Here is a 23,287-nt window from a genome sequence, read left to right as displayed (position 1 = left end):
GGCAGTACTCTGCCTATTGGGATCATCATATAGGCTAGTGAGTTCTGCTAGGAACAAGGCATAGGAGTTGAGAAGCTGGTCGCTTTTCTCAAAAAGAGAGTCTGCCCAGGCCCGAGGATCGCCTGTTAGGTAAGAAATAATAGTACAGACCTTAATGTGATCAGTAAGGTAGGTACGGGGTTTTAGCAAGAAAAGTAACTCACATGCGTTTTTAAATTCGCGAAATTTTTTGCGATCGCCTGTAAATACCAAAGGAGGATTTATTTTGGGTTCAGGGGATTGAGCAGTGGTAAGTTGTGTCAGTCTAATTACCTGCTGCGACAGTGCCTGATTGTCTTCTTTTAATTCAGCAAGTGCGTGTATTAACGCAGGTACTTGCTGTTTTAATTGTGTCATCTGAGTGGTTATTTCTGCTGAATCCATTTGTGGTTCGTTCAATCTGTAACGCTCCTGCGTTTTATGTATGATGTGGATTTTCAGCTGCAGAAATATTCCACTTCAGTAGTCATGTAGAGAAACGCTGAGACACCATTCCCAACTCTCAATGACTCATCATGTGTGGATGATCTCAATTCAGCAAGTAAATACACACACTCAATAAGATGTTTCCTAGAGTGACTTATGTATATAGTAACACAGTGATGATAGGCTGAAGAGACAGGTTGGGTAGAGATGGTAGATGACAGACACTTGAAAGGAAATGTTCTTGAAAGTAAGATAGTAGCAGATGGGAGGCAGATAGGTTTAGCAATCATGTATGGTAGCAGATGACAGAGTAGCAGGTGGACATACAAGAGAGATCAACCCAGTGCAAGAACAGGTGGTAGTAGGCTCAAGAGCTAGCAATCTTAGATAATGCAGATGTAGTAATAGTCCTTAGTATGCAGAGCTAGATAGTGTAAGCTTTAGTATGAAAGTTATAGAGGTTTCCCCTGTGGGGTACTTATCACTAATAGCAATGTAGCAGAGGAGAGGTTCGGCAAGAGCGGATGATCCGGTAGCGGGATACAGGGATCAGCGCAGCGTGGTTCCGACAGCGAGGTATGCTTGCAAGCATGAGAGCTTCAAGACAGGTTAGCATCAAGGCACAAAGCAGTTTGAACGAACACATGTGAGTGAGAGCCGGCGATCTAAATAGCCATCCAGTCCGGCGCTCAGTGATGACAGCATCAGTCTTAAAGGTGTATGCGCACCTTACCAAAAGAGAATGGTGGGGCGCATACACTTATGAAAGAGTAATTAGGGTACCCAAAGGTACCAGAACATTACAGGGGGGAACCTCTGGGTGAGTCTAGGATGGAAAAGGACTTGGGGGTACTGGTAGACAACAGGCTTGGCAGTGGCATGCAATGCCAAGCCGCCGCAAGCAAAGCCAACAGAATACTGGGTTGTATAAAAAAGGGGATTCACTCCAGAAATAAAGAGATTATTCTCCCACTCTACAAGACTCTGGTCCGGCCACATCTGGAGTATGCTGTCCAGTTCTGGGCACCGGTCCTCAGGAAGGATGTGCTGGAACTGGAGAAAGTCCAGAGAAGGGCAACAAAAATAATTAGGGGAATGGAGGACATCAGCTATGAGGAAAGACTACAAGCACTGAACCTATTCTCTCTGGAGAAGAGAAGATTGAGGGGGGATATGATATCAATGTACAAATACTGTACTGGCGACCCGAGCATAAGGAACAAACTATTCAGAGAGAGGAGATACAATAAGACACGTGGCCACTCACTAAAACTTGAGGAAACGCGGTTTAACCTTAAAGTGCGTAAGGGGTTCTTCACTGTAAGAGCGGTAAGGATGTGGAATTCTCTTCCACAAGCAGTCGTATCAGCAGGGAGCATTGATAGTTTCAAAAAACTATTAGATGGACACCTTAAAGACCACAACATACAGGGCTATACAATGTACGGTTAATAGCAAACACACACACACATCATAGGTTGAACTGGATGGACTGATGTCTTTTTTCAACCTCACTAACTATGTAACTATGTAACAGTGCCGAATCGCAAAAAGTGGCCTGGACGTAAGACAGCAAAATCCTCCGGTGGTAAAGTGGTTAAACCTTGGGTAATGCAATAAGTGTTTGCGCCCCTTATGTGCTCTTTGCAGAAAATAGCATATGCCTCTTTTTTTTTTTTTTACACAGGTCAGTTATTCTACGTGTTAGGAGGGGGAAGGAAGCCTTTTAAGGCTAGTTAAGTTTTGGGTGGAATTCCACCTTTAGGCAGGTGTGAAGAAATTCTGTAAAGTCAGAGTTCTTTCATAGTTATACATTTTAATTGTTTGTTTTTATCAATCTACAAAATGAAAAGTGAGCAAATAAAAGAAAAATCGAAATCAAATCAATATTTGGCATGATCATCCTTCGCCTTCAAAACAGCATCAATTCTTCTAGGTACAGTTGCACACAGTTTTTGAAGAAACTCGGCAGGTTGGTAGGTTGTTCCAAACATTTTGGAGAACTAACTAGAGATCTTCTGTGGATCTAGATATGATGAAGAAAAAATAAAACAAGGTGCAGTATGTTCATGACTTTACATTGTGTATAAACAGTCAGGGCTTTTTTCAGCGGGAATGTGAAGAACGCAGTTCCAGATTCTCCAGCACTAAATGTATATAATGGCAAGGGGTGCTGGGTTGTGCTATAGTGTCTATTGATGCTGGCTTCTGGGGGATCTATTGGTGCTGTAGGGGCTCTATTTCTTCAGGAGGGTTTATTGTTGCTGGGGAGGTCTCTTGTTGCTGCTGGGGGATATTTTGTCTCTGGAAGAGATGTACTTTTGCAGGGGGGAGCTCCATTGTTGCTGGTGAGTTCTATTGTTGCTGGGGTGGGTCTTATGTTTCTGTGAGTCAGTTGTTGCTGGGAGGGATCCACTGTTGAGGGAGCAGTCTATTGTAGCTGGCTGCTGAAGGGTCCATTGATGCTGTCTGCTGGGAGATCTGTTGTTGCTGGGAGGGATCTATTATTGCTGGGGTATTTTAATGAGGGTGGTCCATTGTTGCTGGGGGATCTATTGTTACTGGAGGGGCTGTTTTTCTGCAGGAGGGTTTAATTTTGCTTAGGAGGTCTCATGTTGCTGGGGGGTCCATTGTCTCTGGAAGGGATGTAATTCTGCAGGGGGAGAACTATTGTTGCTGAGGTGATCTATTGTTGCTGGAGGTGCTCTATTTTTGCAGGAGGGTTTATTGTTGCTAGGGAGGTCTATTGTTGCTGGTGGGGGATCTTTTGTTGCTGGTGTGGGTCCTATGTTAATGGGGGTCAGTTGTTGCTGGGAGGGATCTACTGTTGGCGGAGAAGTCTATTGTAGCTAGCTGCTGGATGGTCTATTGATGCTGTCTGTGGGGAGATCTGTTGTTGTTGCTGGGGGCTCTATTATTGCTGTCTGCGGGGAGATCTGTTGTTGCTGCTGGGGGTCTATTGTTGCTGGGGGGTATTTTGATAAGGATGAGGGTGGTCCATTGTAGGGCATCTATTCTCCTGCTTTTCTTGTTACCATTAACACATTCTGTACAAATGACTTAGTCAGACAAATGATACTTAGTTCTGTTTTCTCTAAAAGGGGTGGTACTCAGAGGAGGGTAGGGGGTGGAACCAAGGAACGGCGCTCATAGGTGCGTAGAGGTCGGAGACAAGGGGTTACTGCCAAAAGGGGAAGCTCCTGCACCTGTTTTCTGAGAAAAAAAACCTGTAAACAGAATATACTGTATATTCAGGGCTTTTTTCTCAGACAATAGGTGCAGGTACTCCCCCTTTTCGAGTCACCCCCTGTCTCTGCCCGTACCTACCTCTGAGCACCATCCCGTGGTTCCACCACCTACCTAAAGAATGCAGAACCAAGTATCATTTTTGTTGGTAAGTAGTTTGTATACATTTTGCTAAGGAAAGGCAGTTATAGGTCCCCTTCAGCCAGCAACAATAGATTCCCCCAGCAACAAGTGACCCCTTCAGCAGCAATAATAGATCACGCCAGCAATAATAAATCCACCCCAGCACCTATACATTTCCACAACAACAATAGATCCATCCAGCAACAATATATCTCCCTAGCAACAACAGATCCCCTAAAGCAACAATAGATCCACCCGCAGCAATAGATCCACTCAACAACGATATATTTCCCCAGCAACAATGGATCCCCCACAGCAACAATAGATCCCCACAGCAAAATACCCCAGCAACAATAGATCTAACTCAGAAACAACAGCTTTCACAGTATATAGCATCAATAGACTCTCCAGCAGTTAGCAACAATAGACCCCCCCTACAACAGTAGATCTCTCCCAACAACATTTGACCCCCCCCAGAAACAATAGATCTCCCCACCATAAGCTACAGAGCAGCATCAATAGACCCTTCCAGCACCCCTCCAGCGACCCTCCAGCAGCCCTTGGCATAATTTACATTCAGTGCTGGAGGTGTCGGAACTTCGAACCCCGCGTTCCTGCTGAAAAAAAACCCTGTATTTAATATATTATCAAAGGTGAGATCTACGTGCCCATTTTGAGGTTTGAGCACCAAATCTGTTGTAGTTCTGCTATCTTTATTGCCTCCTTTATGTATTCATTATACAGGTTGTCTGTTTTATTATCCAATTACATTAATTTAAATGTAAAGTAAGTGTCAGCATTATGTTTGGAAAACAATTCACTAGAACAATTTCCTTGTACTTGATACTCCTGGGATGATTCTATATAGTTTAAACTTGTTTTCAAGTCTCTTTTCAAATTATAATAAGCAGGCCAGTCATTTAATTCAGTCTCTTGTGAATCTTCTCTTAAGCCTGGACCATCTGGTATCATTTGTTTTCACTTGGCATGTGTGTTTATTTATATCACCACAGAATTATGTCATAATAATAATAATAATACTACCAACATCAACATGTATTCATTCTTTACCATTTCCGCTAATTTAATTCCCGAGAATAAAAAGGGAAGTCCGCACTCCTATACCAAATATTTGCACAATTTTTACTTTCTAATTCCTTTTTTCTTATAGAGCTTCCTCTCTTCCTTCTCTGGTATTTTATATATTGTGAACTATTTTGATAATATTTTATATTATTATTAAGTACTTTAACAGCTAATTATTATGACCAGTACTTACAGTAGGTTAATTTTTTAACCCCTTCTCATTAAGCGTATGACTATATGCGGCTTTATAGAAGTGAGTCTTTACCTATGAGGCTACATACAGTGGGTATAGAAAAGAATCTCCCTGCTTTAAACATATCACATTTTGTTGCTGTGCAGCCTGAAATGAAGGCAGACAAAGTTTTTGTTTTATCCAGCTGTATTTACTCAGTGCAACTTATAACATCCAAGTGAAAACTCTAACACCAACATGTCAGTAAAAAAATACAAAAAATTCTAAAGCAGAATCACAGAGTTGGAAAAAGGATCACCCCCCCCTTTCTAAAAACGACTTGTAAACTCAAGCTAATCACCTTCTCAATGGCATACAAAGCCAGTTGAGATCATTTTGATTAGGTCATCATGAAAAGAGCTTTCCTGGAGCATTTCACTCCCTGGTAGTGCAACTGAAGCAAACAATCAACTATGGGTGGCGAGGCACTGTCACCAGGATCTCCGGGATAAAGTTGTGAACAGGCAAAGTCAGGACATGAATACGATTTTTTTAAAGGATTTATCAATACCTAGAAATACAGTGAAGTTTAAAATTAAGAAGTTGAAGGTATTTGGTACAACACTGACTCTCCCTGGATGAGGACGTTGCTTCAAACTGTATTAAAGAACCAGGAGGCAACTGGTCAGAGAGGCTACCAAAAGCCTACAGCAACTCTGAAACAGTTGCAGAAATTTCTAACAAAGTGTGGTCATTGTGTGCATGTGACAACAATATCACAAATTCTCCACAAATATGGCTTATATGGGAGGGTTTCAAGAAAAAGCCACTCCTCAAGAAAAGCCACATGCAGTCATGACTGAGCTTTGCCAAAACTCACTTTGAAGATTCTAAGGCCACATTGAAAAAGGCTTTATGGTCAGATGAGACTAAATTTTAATTATTTGGCCTCAACACTGACCTATATGTCTGGCGGAAATTCATCCAAACAATATTATTCCTACAGTAAAGCATGGAGAAGGTAATATCTTGGTATGGGGATGTTTCTCTGCAGCAGGGACTGGAGCACTTGTCAGGATAGAAAGAAAAATGGATGGGGCAAAATACCATCAAATTCTTGAGGAAAATCTGCTGCCCTTTGCCAGGAAGTTGTCAATAGGAAGAAGGTTTCCCTTCCACCATGGCACTGACCCAAAACACACAGCAAAAATGACCACACAGTGGTTAAAGGAGAATAAGGTGAATGTCCTTGCATGGCCTTGCCAGAGCCCAGACTTAAACCCCATTGAAAATCTTTGGAATGACTTGAAGGTTGCAGTCCACAAACGGTCACCATCAAATTTAACTAAACTTGAGCAGTTCTGAAAAGAAGATTGGGCAAATATTGCAAAGTCTAGATGTGAAAAGTTAGTAGAGACATATCTCAAGAGATTAAGGCTGTAATTAAAGAAAACGGTTGTTCAACAAAATATTGGCATACGGGGGTGATTCTTTTTCCAAACAAATTCTGTTTATTAATTTTTTTTCTGACATATTGATGCTATATCTTTCACTTATATGTTATAAGCTGCACTGAGTAAGTACAGCTAGATACAAGAAAGAATAAGTCTGTCTTCATTACAGGCCACAAAGCAATAAAATGTGATTATTTTAAAGGGGTTGATTCTTTTTTATACTCGCTGTATATGCACTGCTGTGTTTGTGCAGAGAATGTGCTACACAGTGAGCTTCCAGCATAGAGACTGAGCTCCTACTAATGATCAGGAACCAGAAGGCCCCATTCCCAATCATCTGATCACTGTAATAGCCTCTGATTGGTTATCACATTGATTTGCCGCTGTATAGCCCACCCCTGTGTTTTTCTTCCTCTCCTCTTAAATGGAAAAATTATACATTGTAGTATAAACAAAGGGGAAAAAAAAAGACAAAAATAAATAAATAAAAGCTAGATCAGGATTATATTTAGGTCAGTGTCAGGGTTAGAATTTGAGTCAAGGTTGGGGTCATAGTCAGTGTCAAAGTTCAGGGTCAGCGTATTTTAGGTTGGATAATTATTTTTTTTATTTGGTATCAGTGTTAGTTAGTGCTAGTTTCAGTGTTTTTGAAAAAAAAAAAAAGCAAAATACACATTATTTTTTATCAGTCCTACTATGAATACGTAGATATCTATTTAGATTTCTTTTTAGATATCTATTACCATTTACCACTGAATAAAAGTCCAATTTGTCCTGAAAAAAAGGCACAGTATACTGTAATTGATCTAGTAACACTAAGTAGTTGCAATATGTACAGTTTTACTATCACACATTAAAGTTGTAAAATTGTTCGGACATTTGTTTTACCCTTCATCAAGAAGGAATTAGGCTAGGTTCACACTATTCTGGTTTCCCTGTGACTGTGTTTATGTGGGCACAGCAGCCCCTAATTTGAATGGGCTGCTGTAAGCATGGAAATGCAGGGAAAAGGTCACTAAACCTTTTCCATAATCAAAGCCACAGGGAAATCACATAGTGGGAAAAAGTACTGCAGTTTCCAGTGTATTGGGGGACATTAAGAATTAAAGTGGTTCTAAAGGCGGCAGATTTTTTTTACCTTCATGCATTCTATGTATGAATGTATAAAACCTTCTCTTTGCCATTGGCTCCCACTTCTGTCAATCACAGTCAGTGAGAAGGGAGCAGAAAGTGGGGCCGAGCTGCTCTTTGTACAGAGCCGGCTCGGGAGTGAACATGTGCGAGTGCCCCCATAGAAATCAGCTCCCTATTGGGGTACCCAGCAGGGAGGAGGAGTTAGAAGCACCAGCAGGAGACCTGAGAAGAGGAGGACCCCATTGCACAAAACAGGTAAGTGTAACATGTTTTACTATTTTTCTTTAATATTTCCTTTAGTACAATTTTAATGGCACTCCCCAGCGTCTGCTAACAGCAGTATTTTTGCTGCAAGTGCGCGTAACCGTGCAATTTACCGCACCTGCAGAAGTGTGAACCTAGCCTTAAATTTACTCTGTAAACAACATCTAGACATGCGCAGAATGGAAAAATGTGTCCTGTTTCGTTTCGGATAGATTTATGTTACTAATTTAGTTTCGCTGATTAGTTTCAGAATTTATTTTACTCAGTTTAATTTCATTGCATTCAATTATTTTCTAACAAATTTAGAATTTTTGGAACAATTCGAATTCGAGTGATCAATGTATGTTGCAGGCTTTTTAACAATTTTGGTTACAGATTCCTACCTGTTTCTTCTTTGAGGAAATACCTGTTTGTACTTCTATGTCTGATTTAGGCCCCTTTCACACGGCTCTGTTCCGTCGACTGAGCCATGCTGCTCAGCGGGGGATCGATTCACTGATCCACGCTGAGCAGGCGGATGACACCTCCGTCTCCGCTCTGTGTGTGGAGACGGAGATGTCAGATTCCCCACTCTCCTCTATGGGGGAATCGGATGAGAATGAACCACCTGTCCGTTCTCATCTGATCCAATCCGCCAGACGGATGGAAAATAGGGTTTCCATCCATCCGCATTTGACTGACAGGTTCGGATTGGATGTCAGTGGACATGTCTCCGTTGACATCCGATGCCCCATAGAGATGCATGGGGCATCCGTTCAGATCTGAATTAAAAACTGACAGGCGGATCTGAACGGTCTGAGGCGGATCTTAGACTTTTTCATTATTGATCAGCTAAGGCACTTGCAGTCCTCTAATGAGGAAAGCTTCAAGGGCTTTGTCCCTTTAATAGTGATTAACCCTTCAGGAAAATCTCTCAAACAAGGACATTTTTTGTCTAAGAGGATGTCTAAAATATTAATTAGTGTAGACTTCTAGAAAAATCAGTGAGCCAATCACACAAGAAGGAAATTACATTTCTGGGGGGTGTTCTGTACACCATCTGTGTACAGAACGCCTCCAGGGTGCCATATTGCATTGCATTTTACAGAAAATTACAGCACTGCAGATTGGAAAGGAAAGGTAATTTTTAATAACATTAAATTACAACATGGCTTATGTCGCAATTATGTGTAATATATATATATATATATATATATATATATATATATTTTTTTTTTTTTTTTTTTTTTTTTATTTGTTAAATTTTGTTTCTAAGAAAGTCTAGTTACCCTTTAACTTCAAATAACTTGGCCAGTGGAAAAAAAGTTTTATAATATAGTACCACACTGCATTCTTATGGGTTTATTAAACTCTCAAAAATGGACAGTAACATTTCAAAACCACAACGCCACATTACCAGAAACACCCTTCTATCCATCTATCCCAAGTTATTCCTAAAATATTCCAATTTCAGACAGGTATTTGTTTTGTAGAAATTGGCTAGCATCAGGACAGTATATTAGCACTTGTGGCTTACTTGTATAGGAAGCAAATGTAATGAGCTCAGCAGTGTGGGCTTTTATTTACATACATGCTGCCAACAGAACCGTTGTAGTCTGCAGCATCTGTCTGCAGCATATCAGTTGTGATGAAAGTACCAGCAATATGGGTACCACCTGAATGAAGAAACACATGACTGAACCACAGAGCATGTAAACAGCACCTCAATAATACCAGTCTGCAGCAAAAGGCATGACCTCCTCCTTTCCAATAGCAGCCACTTCAGTCATTTTCCTTTGGAAGGGCACATAGTAGATGTCTTTCTTCTAGAGTGCTGCTAATGCATTCTTCTCCCCTCTTCTTCAAAGGTGCAAAGCAGCCATTTTATTTTGAGGGCCATTAATGCACCATTTCCAGGAGTATAATTTAGACATCTGCATTCTCATAAGTGATATGGATCTGGTTACATACATTTTTTAAATATGTCTTCTTTAATGCAGAAATTGGTAAGACAACAATATATCTCAGTGGATCAGTTTCTCTCCCTCTTGGATGCAGTGTGCAATGAATTCTTTCCATCACAATTATGGTTGTAGGAGGCCTATCCAGTAGGTCATTAAAGATGGCCATTACCACTTGTTTTATTTGGTCTTGCTTCACTGATTCTAGGATACTGCTGACTCGTAGATTGTTTCTGAGTTTGCAGTTATCCAGATCTTCCAGGTGTCTGTGCATGTCTCTTAGCTGGAGAGTGGGGGTGTCCTGGATTTTGTGGAGTTGATGTGTATGAACCTCTTGGTGTGAGGTCAGCTGGCTCTGCTGGCTCTGGGAGTTTGCTGTGTGTGTGGAAGCTTGTAAAGCAGGCAAGGAGGACACAGCCATGCTGGAGGCCTGTGTGTGGTAGATCTTTGGGATCTGGCAGCTAAGCTGTGTGCCAGTGTCCCATGGAGATCATGAGCAGGATGACGATCTGCTGTGGTTTGATTTCCCCATGGCAACACTCATCTGGGGCTATCTCTCCGTCATCCAGAGCTCCAGGCTTAAGCAGCCATCTTGGTTAGGTTACACGAACCCAACCCCCCCCCCCCCCCCGCAACATTTACCTACTCCTCCTCTTCACCTAATCCTGACATAGGAGCAGGAGGGTTGAGATGATGGGGATGAGGTGGTGGCAATAAGGTGAAAGACATCATATCACAAAATAAAAAAGATTGCCTGCCCTTCCACATTGCAGGAGGAAGGGCTGGCAATATGAAGGAGGATGGGAATTCTACTGCCAGGGTTAAGGGCAATAGAAGGTGTATAATCCTATGACCATAGATGGCCCTCCCTTCCCAAATCTTCTTATAGTTGCCAAAAGATTAGAGGCAATCTGGATCACCTGCTTGGCTGTCATAGGCTGTATGTTGTGTCTGTAGTTGTTATATCAATTTCTTTTACTTAGTAATTCAAGAAAGCAGGCCACACACCGATGACATCTTTAAAATCTGACTGGTTTTATAGAGCAAGCAAATAGGTTCCAGCACACACTGCAAGCCTTTCACACCCCCTATGTATTTCACTGATAATAGGGCTTAATCATCTAGGCTGGCAGCGTGTGCTGGTGCCTTTTTGCTTGCTTATTAAAACCATTATGATTTTTAAGTTGTCATTGGTGTGCAGCCCACTTTCTTTAACTGAAGTGCAGTGTGGAACGAGGATGGGCTCCTGGGCTTTGGCACCCAGCTGGTCCACCAGACTGAGGAGGAACAAAGTAGTTTTGATAGTGGTGTGACATGCTGTGAACGTATCACTTTATTTTACTTATGTTATGTGCATATTTACCAATTTTTCTATTTATTTTTTATGTAAATGTATATCTTAATTGTACATTGGAGGACTTGTATTCTTAGACCATGATTTACATGCAGCTTGTACTTTCAGGTGATTAGAAACTGGCAAAAAACTTGCTAGGTCTGCCCCCAGAGCACACCACATAGCCCCACCCTTTCCATGCGACTCTAGTTTTTTGCAAATATCCTTAGGTAATTCAAGATCTAACTGATTATTGCCACGTGTGATGTAGTAACTGCATTAATCCTTCTGAAATACTCTCTCCAATCTTCCTTTTTCACTGAGAAAGCACAAAGCACGATGCTGCACTCCTGCTACCATCTTCTACAAAGACACAGCCACAAAAACAAGGTCAGATTCTGGGTTAGAACAGCTCCTATATCTGGACCCACACAGTCACATTTATTCTTTAAATATGAGTATCCCACTGGGGATGCCCTCATTTAGCAAACGTGGATCACAGGTGCAAAGGAGCTGGGACAAGAAGGCTAAATGGCAGACTTTGTGCAGCTGTCCTGCAGGATACTCTAACCCAGCCTTTCTCAACCAGTGTGCCACGGCACACTGGTGTGCCGCAAGAAGTCCTCAGGTATGCCGCAGGATCATGGGAGAGAAGGGCTGTCAGATGAGCCTGATCGCCCGATCCCCTGCCGAACTGTACATCGGCACTGACAGAGAGCTCGGTCAGCCTCAAAAGTGAAAGTAAAGGGAGAAGGAAGTGTGCTGTGCTCTCTGCTTCCCCCTACAGTGCAGTACCCGGCTAAATGAAAAAGGTACTGTGCTAGAATGTTTCAAAAGGCTTTATACAGTGCCTTGCGAAAGTATTCGGCCCCCTTGAACTTTGCGACCTTTTGCTGCCACATTTCAGGCTTCAAACATAAAGATTTAAAACTGTAATGTTTTGTGAAGAATCAACAACAAGTGGGAGACAATCATGAAGTGGAACGAAATTTATTTGATATTTCAAACTTTGTTAACAAATAAAAAACTGAAAAATTGTTAACAAATAAAAAACTGAAAAATTGTTAACAAATAAAAAACTGAAAAATTGGGCGTGCAGAATTATTATTATTATTTTGTTGAACCTGAAAAGGGTCAGAGGGAATAAAGAAGTTCCAGTTTCAGTTTCCAAAGAATTCAAACATAGCGGCATCTGCTTTTGTCACATAAGCAACATGTTGCTTGCCTGAGCCAGAGTCAGAATGGGAGTGGTGTCATGTTAGGACACTACTACTCCAGTTTCAGTTTCCAAAGAATTCAAACATAGCGGCATCTGCTTTTGTCACATAAGCAACATGTTGCTTGCCTGAGCCAGAGTCAGAATGGGAGTGGTGTCAGGTTAGGACACTACTCTTGGAAAAGGGAAAAACTATCTTCCTGAGCAGTGGTTAGAGCAGTGTTTCTCAACCTTTTTTCAGTCGGGGCGCCCTTGAAAAGTATTTTCAGTCTTGAGGCACCCCTGTCCAAGGCTTGGTTCACGTTACAGTGTGTCTTGGAACACATGCAAAATCATGCTTGTTCCTGACACACAGACAAATGCTCTGCTCTTTAGGGGTGCCATTAATTCTTAATGTTACCCCACACATTGGAAAACATGGGGGGCTTTTGGTGCGGCCCAATTTTAAAAAAAAGTATCGGGGACTTCTTTCCCTGCATTTCTGCGGGTAGGGAAGCCCATTGAAATGAATGGGCTGCCCTACACACAGCAAGCAGCCACACAGATGTGAAACAAGGGCTTGTTCACATGTCAGGTTGGAGGGGTAGTAGTTGAGCTGTTTTTACCACACCCAACTTCTCCCCCTTTAGCAGCTGGGGGTGTACACATGCTGTGGCTGCAGCTGGAGGTATACCCAGGGTGAATCGGGCTGCACTGCAACCACCCCGCAACTGTGAGCATTGCATGGTTGCGTTGTGGTAATGCTGCATTTACGGGCTTAAAACAGGTGGTGAGGAGGTGACATATTGCCTCTTTACCACCTGTTAAATGCTTCTGAAATGCAATCTGAGCATGGATTGCTTTTCAGAGTAGCAACAGTCATAGCTGCTATCACAAACAAGTCCTACAAAAGCAGTTCTGATGGAACAGGAATAGGGGGGTCAGGATTAAAACATACATACACACACATACACATATACAGACACACACACCTACACACAAATACATGTACAAACACACACACGCATATACAGACACACATACACACACACACACACACACATGTACAAATGTGTACACACACACACATGTACACGCACACACATGTACGTATACACACACATGTGTATATGTATATATATATATATATATATATATATATACCTTTACTTTCAGTGCAGCAAACTCTCTCCAGAAGTTCAGTGAGGATCTCTGAATGATCCAATGTTGACCTAAATGACTAATGATGATAAATAGAATCCACCTGTGTATAATCAAGTCTCCGTATAAATGCACCTGCACTGTGATAGTCTCACAGGTCTGTTTAAAGCGCAGAGAGCATCATGAAGAACAAGGAACACACCAGGTAGGTCTGAGATACTGTTGTGGAGAAGTTTAAAGCCGGATTTGGATACAAAAAGATTTCCCAAGCTTTAAACATCCCAAGGAGCACTGTGCAAGTGATAATATTGAAATGGAAGGAGTATCAGACCACTGCAAATCTACGAAGACCTGGCCGTCCCTCTAAACTTTCAGCTCATACAAGGAGAAGACTGATCAGAGATGCAGCCAAGCGGCCCATGATCACTCTGGATGAACTGCAGAGATCTACAGCTGAGGTGGGAGACTCTGTCCATAGGACAACAATCAGTCGTATACTGCACAAATCTGGCCTTTAGTGGCAAGTGGCAAGAAGAAAGACATTTCTTAAAGATATCCATAAAAAGTGTCGTTTAAAGTTTGCCACAAGCCACCTGGGAGACACACCAAACATGTGGAAGAAGGTGCTCTGGTCAGATGAAACCAAAATCGAACGTTTGGCAACAATGCAAAATGTTATGTTTGGCGTAAAAGCAACACAGCTCATCACCCTGAACACACCATCCCCACTGTCAAACATGATGATGGCAGCATCATGGTCTGGGCCTGCTTTTCTTCAGCAGGGACAGGGAAGATGGTTAAAATTGATGGGAAGATGGATGGAGCCAAATACAGGACCATTCTGGAAGAAAACCTGATGGAGTCTGCAAAAGACCTGAGACTGGGACTGAGATTTGTCTTCCAACAAGACAATGATCCAAAACATAAAGCAAAATCTACAATGGAATGGTTCACAAATAAACATATCCAGGTGTTAGAATGGCCAAGTCAAAGTCCAGACCTGAATTCAATCGAGAATCTGTGGAAAGAACTGAAAACTGCTGTTCACAAACGCTCTCCATCCAACCTCACTGAGCTCGAGCTGTTTTGCAAGGAGGAATGGGCAAAAATTTCAGTCTCTCGATGTGCAAAACCTATAGAGACATACCCCAAGCGACTTACAGCTATAATCGCAGCAAAAGGTGGCGCTACAAAGTATTAACTTAAGGGGGCTGAATAATTTTGCACACCCAATTTTTCAGTTTTTTATTGGTTAAAAAAGTTTGAAATATGCAATATACTTTGTTCCACTTCATGATTGTGTCCCACTTGTTGTTGATTCTTCACAAAATATTACAGTTTTTTATCTTTATGTTTGAAGCCTGAAATGTGGCAAAAGGTCAAAAAGTTCAAGGGGTCTGAATACTTTCGCTAGGCACTGTATATGTGTGTGTATGCGTGTATATGTGTGTGTGTGTTTATATGCGTGTTTGTGTGTGTGTGTATATGTGTATATATGTGTGTGTGTGTATATATATATATATATATGCATTTGCGTATATGTGTGTGTGTACATGTGTGTGTACATGCATATGTATGTGTGTACGTGTGTGTGTACATGTGTATGTGTGTATGTGTGTCTATATATATATATATATATATATATATATATATATATATACACATGTGTGTGTATACGTACATGTGTGTGCGTGTACATGTGTGCGTGTACACATTTGTACATGTGTGTGTGTGTGTGTACATGTGTGTCTGTATATGCGTGTGTGTGTTTGTACATATATTTGTGTGTAGATGTGTGTGTGTCTGTATATGTGTATGTGTGTGTATGTATGTTTTAATCCTGACCCCCCTATTCCTGTACCATCAGAACTGCTTTTGTAGGGCTTGTTTGTGATAGCAGCTATGACTGTTGCTACTCTGAAAAGCAATCCATGCTCAGATCGCATTTCAGAAGCATTTAACAGGTGGTAAAGAGGCAATATGTCACCTCCTCACTAGCCGGTTTTAAGCCCGTAAATGCAGAATTACCACAACGCAACCATGCAATGCTCACAGTTGCGGGATGGTTGCAGTGCAGCCCGATTCACCCTGGGTATACCTCCAGCTGCAGCCACAGCATGTGTACACCCCCAGCTGCTAAATGGGGAGAAGTTGGGTGTGGTAAAAACAGCTCAACTACTACCCCTCCAACCTGACATGTGACCAAGCCCTTAGTTCACATCTGTGTGGCTGCTTGCTGTGTGTAGGGAGCCCATTCATTTCAATGGGCTTCCCTACCCACAGAAATGCAGGGAAAGAAGTCCCCGATACTTTTTTTTAAAAGCCCCCCATGTTTTCCAATGTGTGGGGTAACATTAAGAATTAATGGCACCCCTAAAGAGCAGAGCATTTGTCTGTGTGTCAGGAACGAGCACGATTTTGCATGTGTTCCAAGACACACTGTAACGTGAACCAGGCCTTGGACAGGGGTGCCTCAAGACTGAAAATACTTTTCAAGGGCGCCCCGACTGAAAAAAGGTTGAGAAACACTGCTCTAACCACTGCTCAGGAAGATAGTTTTTCCCTTTTCCAAGAGTAGTGTCCTAACATGACACCACTCCCATTCTGACTCTGGCTCAGGCAAGCAACATGTGGCTTATGTGACAAAAGCAGATGCCGCTATGTTTGAATTCTTTGGAAACTGAAACTGGAACTTCTTTATTCCCTCTGACCCTTTTCAGGTTCAAGAAACAGAAACTACTTTTCTTTATGGTATTATGGAAAAAAGTATTGAGGACTCTGATTTAATAACAGAGGCTGCAGAGGAGTTCCCCTCCCCTGATGCAAGAGACTCTATTCAAAAAATTGTCTGCGATACATTTATCAGAAATTATAGCCAGCATTGAATTATGAAAGAGCATTTTTGTTAGACCAACCTTTTATCATTCTATGAGAAAGTAAGTGAAATGTTGGATGATGGAAGTCCAGTGAACATCGTTTATCTAGAATTTGCTAAAGCAATTATTACTGCACCTCATAAATAATTGTTTTTTTTAAATAAGTTCTTTTTGGAGTGGATGAAATTGTATGTACATGGATTGGAGACTGGTTACATGAATGGGTCCAGAGAGTTGTAATAAATGACTCATTCTCTAAACAGACTAAAGTTGTCAGTAGTGTGTCCCAAGGTTCTGTTGTGGGGCCAATGTTGTTTATTATTGATATTGAGGTTGAAATTAGGTTGGAATTAGAACCTCAATTTCAGTGGTTGCTGATGATATCGCATTATACAGGTAAATACATTCAGCACAGGATGTAGCATCATTGCTGGAAGACCTTAATAAAATAGAGTGTTGGGCAGTAACATGGTAGATGAGGTTCAATATTGAGAAGCAGTTGAGTTGTATAGGCAGAAGGTTTTTTATCTTAATGAATTCTATGCATTTAGATAAAAAGCCTTCTGTGTGTAGCAGCCTCCCCAGCACCCCTAATACTTACCTGAGCCCCATCTCTATCCAGCGATACCCACGAGTCCCTCTGCCGTCCGGGACTTTTTCTCCTGATAGGCTGGTATACAGCCTTTTGCTCCCGTGGCTGTCAATCAGGAAGTCAGTTAGCCAATCAGGAGAGAGAGGGGGTGGGGCCGAATGGCAGCTCTGTGTCTGAATAGATACATGGAGCTGCAGCTCTGCTTGGGTGCCCCCATAGCAATCTGCTTGCTCTTGGGGGCACTCAACAGGAGGGAGGGGTCAGGAGAACTGAAGAGGGACCCAAGAAAAAGAGGATCCAGGTTGCTCTGTGCAAAACCAACTGCAAAACCAATCGCTTTAACAATAGCTTGCAATGCCAATGCAGCTATCAAAGCTTGCAAAATTCTCTCATACATACAAAAGGGCATACATTCAAAAAGTAAATCAATAATTCCCCCCCCCCAAAAAAAAAAAAAAAAACACTGGCTTGGCCTCATCTTCCATAAGCTGTTCTTTTTTGGTCACCATTGTTCAGGAAAGTTGTTTTTTTGCATTAGAAAAAATTCAGGTAAGGGCAAATAAATGAATAAGGTGTATGCAGGACCTCAGCTAAAAGGATCTAATACATAGATTAAAGCTATTCACTGCGGAGAAGAGACTCTTAAGGGAGAATATGATTACAAAACGATATCTAGATATTTCAAGAGGCCTTGGCCTCTTCCAAATAAACCAGACATAGTGGCACAAGGCTCATTATTCCATCCTGCTTCTCAGTTGCTGGCTGTTGAAACCCAAGTCCCTAAATATAGGGCTATCCCCCAGCTTTGTTTTTCCTACCTTACTCAGAGAGGGAAAATCCAACTTACATAAGTTTTACCATCGTACATAAAAGGCTTACTTGTTGAGTATGAGGACAGGAAGCTGAACATTATTAAATTTCCTCATCAACACACACAGCACTATTGTGTTCTGCTAGCAGGGAGTGCAGGGAGCCTACCCTGCCAGAGGAACACAATGATTAGTGTTGCGGCCTTTTAGCCTGCAGCACTAAGTTTTCAAGAAAAGCCAAACAGGCTGGTTGTACCCAAATTGATTGATGTATTGACTTATGTACAACCAGGGTGCCCATACATGGATCAAAATTTGGCCCGTCCCTGCTGAGCCGGCCACATTTTGATCCATGTATGGCCAGCCTAAACAATAGAATGATGCACTATTCTTCTTCTTACTGATACTTTGGAAATGAAACAGTAAAGACTAAACCTTATAAACTTTAAAGTTTTATGAATCTAATCACATGTCATTAGAGAAAACTTTTTCTAGTCAAGTTTCAAGAGACGAAAAACAAATTCTTTTCATAGAACTGTTTTTTATTGCTCACCGCAGAAAGCATTACCTTTTTCTAATGATTCTCTAATGAAAGCTGTAAAAACTCTTTATAGCTTTCAGCTAATGAAACTTAATCAATTTGCAGATCAGCAGAGAATACATTTTCTCACCTCTTTCTTCTCTCTACTCATGAGCTTCACATTAAGGCTACTTAGGCACCTGCAATATTGTGGACAAAGGTTTGCTATAAATAATATATTTACAATTCTTCAATGAAAGAATATCACATATACCCACAACTTTTAACACTTTTGCCCAGTTAAGAATGTAGCTAAAATTATGCAAAAAATTCCAAAAGATAATGCAAAATTGATTTTTTAGCAATGATACCCTTCAAAAGCTTTTTGACCCTCCTAGCCTGTATAGGGTGTAATAGTTCCATAGGTGCCCTTAGCACTTATTGACTTACTAGTGTTGACTGATAGATCACAACAGACTCTGGTAATTAGACCAAAAAGTAAAAGCCACACTGTCAAGCAGTTTACCTACCCCTGGAAAGACAACATGTAATAGGTAGGGTCAGCCTAGGTTCTAGAGTTTTGCACATTCTCTTGAGTGCTTGAGCATCCAACATACACCGACCCCCATGGAGGAGCCCAGGTGCATTAGGTCACTTCCAAATATTTACACTAACAACATGTACCACTGACAGCAAACCTGCTAGTGGCTGGCAAGGGTGATCATAAATTTTCATAATCCAGCAGTATTGGATACTTGTGCTCTAATGCTAATGTGCTAATGCCCCAGTGCCAGCAACAGGCAAAGGCAAATACTGGGCTTAGGGTTCACAAAGTAAACACAGGACTGGGCTGCACAGTAACTTAGTGGTTAGCATTTCTGCCTTGGTAGCACTAGGGCAATCAGTTTAAATTCCAACCATGACACTACCTGCATTGATTTTTCATGTTCTCTTGGTGATTACCTGGGTTCTCTCCCACACGCTAAAGGCATGCTCATAGGTTCATATAGTATGTGTATATTTGAATCTGGGATCAAGACCTTAAGTTGTGAGCCCCCCTAAAATCAAGGATTGATGTGAATGTAATATAATATAATATATATATATATATATATATATATATATATATATATAGAATGCTCATAAATAATGAAAGAATTTGGAACAGGTGCACTAGATGGGCATCAATGAGACAACCGCCAAAACAGGAATGGTTTTACAGATGAGGCCACTGACATTTTTTTCCCTACTTACCTTTTCTGACTGCTTTTCATTAGCTTTGCATTTGGTTAGGGTCAGTGTCACTGCTGGCAGCATGAGGCGATACCTGGACCCTATAGAGGTTGCACAGGCAGTCCAACTCCTTCAGGATGGCACATCAATACATGTCATTGCAAAAAGGTTTGCTGTGTCTCCCAGCACAGCCTCAAGAGCATAGAGGAGATTCCAGGAGACAGACAATTACTCTAGGAGAGCTGGAAAGGGCCGTAGAAGAACCCATCAGCAGGTCCAGTATCCTCTCCTTTGTGCAAAGAGGAACAGGTTGAGCACTGCCAGACCTACAAAAATACTTCAAGCAGACCACTGGTGTGAATGTCTCTGACTAAACAATCAGAAACAGACTTCACAAAGGTGGCCTGAGGGCCCAACATCCTCTAGTGGGCCCTGTGCTAACTGCCCGGCACCATGGAACTCGATTGGCATTTGACATTAAACACCAGAGTTGGCAGGTCCGCCACTGGCACCCTCTGCTTTTCACAGATGAGAGCAGGTTCACCCTGAGCTCATGTGACAGACGTGAAAGGGTCTGGAGAAGCCATGGAGAACATTATGTTGCCTATAACATTGTTCAGCATGACAGGTTTGGTGGTGGATCAGTGATGGTCTGGGGAGGCATATCCATGGAGGAACACACAGACCTCTACAGGCTAGACAATGGCACCCTGACTGCCATTAGGAATCAGAATGAAATCCTTGGACCCATTGTCAAACCCTACGCTGGTGCAGTGGGTCATGGGTTCCTCCTGGTATATGACAATGCCCGGCCTCATGTGGTGAGAGTGTGCAGCCAGTTCCTGGAGGATGAAGGAATTGATACCATTAAATGGCCCCATGCTTGCCTGACCTAAATCTAATAGAACACCTCTGGGACATTATGTTTCTGTCCATCTGACACTCCCAGGTTGCACCTTAGTCTGTTCAGGAGCTCAGTGATGCCCTGGCACTGATGTGGAAGGAAATACCCCAGGAAAACATCCATCGTCTCGTTAGGAGCATGCCCCAATGTTGTCAGGCATGCATTTAAAGCACATGGGGCCATACAAATTACTGAGTATCATTTTGAGTTGCTGCAATGAAATTTCAGCAAAATGGACTAGCCTGCTGCATCATTTTTTCACTTTTATTTTTGGGGGTGTCTTTGAATTCAGCCCTCTAAGTTTATAATTTTCATTTCCATTACACCATGTGGCATCCTTTCATTCCTAGCACATTATCCAGTCCATATCAGTATAGATATCCAGCATGATATTTTCGCTATTGAGATCTGATGTGTTTTCAAAGTGTTCCTTTAAAAATTTATACTGTGTATATATATATATATATATATATATATATATATATATATATATATATACATACAGTGTCTCACAAAAGTGAGTACACCCCTCACATTTTTGTAAATATTTTATTATACCTTTTCATGTGACAACACTAAAGAAATGACACTTTCCTACAATGTAAAGTAGTGAGTGTACAGCTTGTATAACAGTGTACATTTTCTGCCCCCTCAAAATAACTCAACACACAGCCATTAATTTCTAAACTGCTGGCAACAAAAGTGAGTACACCCCTAAGTGAAAATGTCCTAATTGGGCCCAATTAGCCATTTTCCCTCCCCGGTGTCATGTGACTCATTTGTGTTACAAGGTCTCAGGTGTGAATAGGGAGCAGGTGTGTTAAATTTGATGTTATCGCTCTCACTCTCTCATACTGGTAACTAGAAAGGGAGGAACCGTCAATTCCAGTTTTCACATTCAGAGATACTAGATGATCTGGGGACCCCGTGGTCCCATCTACTGTCCATCTGCAATTCTATATCTAATTGTAAGTTACTATTTTTATGAATACATTTCTGCTTTGATATACTACACTATGGAGATGTCTGCTTCCTTTCCATGAGCCAGTTATATACCAGTGTGGAGGATTTGTTCCATCTTGGGATTATTTTGAATGTGCATATTATCCTTCATTGAGGTGAGCGGCCATTGCAGTTATAGGTGGATAAGTGCCTGTTTGTTTTTGGGATTTTGCACAGAAGACACTCCATTTTTATTGATTATCGTCACTTATCAGTGGACTTTCAGCAACTTTGACACATTTTCTTTACATTTTTATGAACATAGCATAGCATAAACCTTTTTTTGAGAATTTTTTTCTTCACATTTTTTAGCACCATTCATGTAGGATTTTTTCACCTGTGTTTTTCACTTTTAGCATGTTTTTTATGTATGCACAATTTGATTCGAACACATTTATATGTTGGTTCTTATTATAAAATTATTATTTGTTTACAATAGCGCTGATTTTTGCCTCTCCTTTATGATATTTTATTTTTTTATTTTTACACTTTTCCTTTAACTATTTTTTTTTTTTGATCACTTTGATTCCTATTACAAGGAATATAAACATCCCTTGTAATAGGAATAGTGCATGACAGGTCCTCTTTATGGAGAGATCTGGGGTCAATAAGACTTCAGATCTCTCCTACAGGCTGGAAAGCCTGATAAAAAAAAACAATCACAGGCTTTTCAGCCGACATCACGGCAATATTTACAACTGTCAGGTCGGGCATTACGTCACACCCAGGCCTCCGAGAGTCATAGAGACTACCGGGGACCATCTGGTCCTCAGTATTCTCTATGGTGTACTTCCGCCACCAGCGGATTCCTTCTCTGGCTCGCCGATCGCACGGGCGAGCCGGTAGAAGCACGGGAGGGCAGCGGGAGGGGGGGGGTGTCCCCTCCTGCCGCCTGTAAGAACAATCAAGTGGCTGAACAGCCACTATGATTGTTCTTCTGGTCAAGAGCATTGCTGGCTAAAAAAATTATATCTGAATGATGCCTGCATCTACATACATCCCCACTCAAAGCCCAGGAACTCATATGATGTACTGCGTTATGGAAGTGCTTAATATAAACATCTTAGTGAATTTCAAGAACTCTAGGAAGTTCCTGGACCTTTGGGCATGTTACAGCCCAAACTGAATCCAAAAGACAAAGGCGGCTCCTAATATTGCTGTATAGAGCATGTGACAGAACCCACTGTCACTGTGTGTTTTGGAGGGGACTGTGCGCAAGCCTCCTACCGACAGACTGGGCCAGAAGATACTGGAGTTTGGCACTGCAGCCTTTTGACTTTACCATCCACTACTGGCCTGGGAAGCAAAATGGCAACGCTAATGGGTTGTCCCGGCAAATGGAACTCAGCCCCTAACCTAAATCCGGACATCCCCAAGTTGACCTAAAAAGGGTCAAGCCGGGTCTGGCGGAGTGTTCCACAAGGGGGGAGCACTGTGACGGATCACCCTGTCCCTGGATTGTAAACCCCTTTGTGTCATTTTCCTATGAGTTTGGGACATTGCACTTTTATTGCATTTTATTTCCTCTTTTTCATCCTCTGAACAAAGGAAGATGGCAGGACTCATGCCATTGAGTTAATGTAATGTAATGTAATGTTACAGCCCATCCCCCCCCCCTCCTCCTGTTCCTGTGTCTAAGTGTGTGGATTCATGATACAGACAATAGCCTGAGCTGGGCTGGAGACATCTCTCCGCAGGGGGTGTGTATTAAGACTTGCAGTTTCAAATGTACAAATGTTCAGTTCTCATTGGTTGTTCTTTGGTCCTTGTCTCATCCC

This window comes from Pelophylax lessonae, assembly GCF_965119305.1.
Source record: "Pelophylax lessonae genome assembly, chromosome: 5".
Lineage (NCBI taxonomy): Eukaryota > Metazoa > Chordata > Amphibia > Anura > Ranidae > Pelophylax > Pelophylax lessonae.
Note: the sequence above shows the minus strand (reverse complement) of the source record.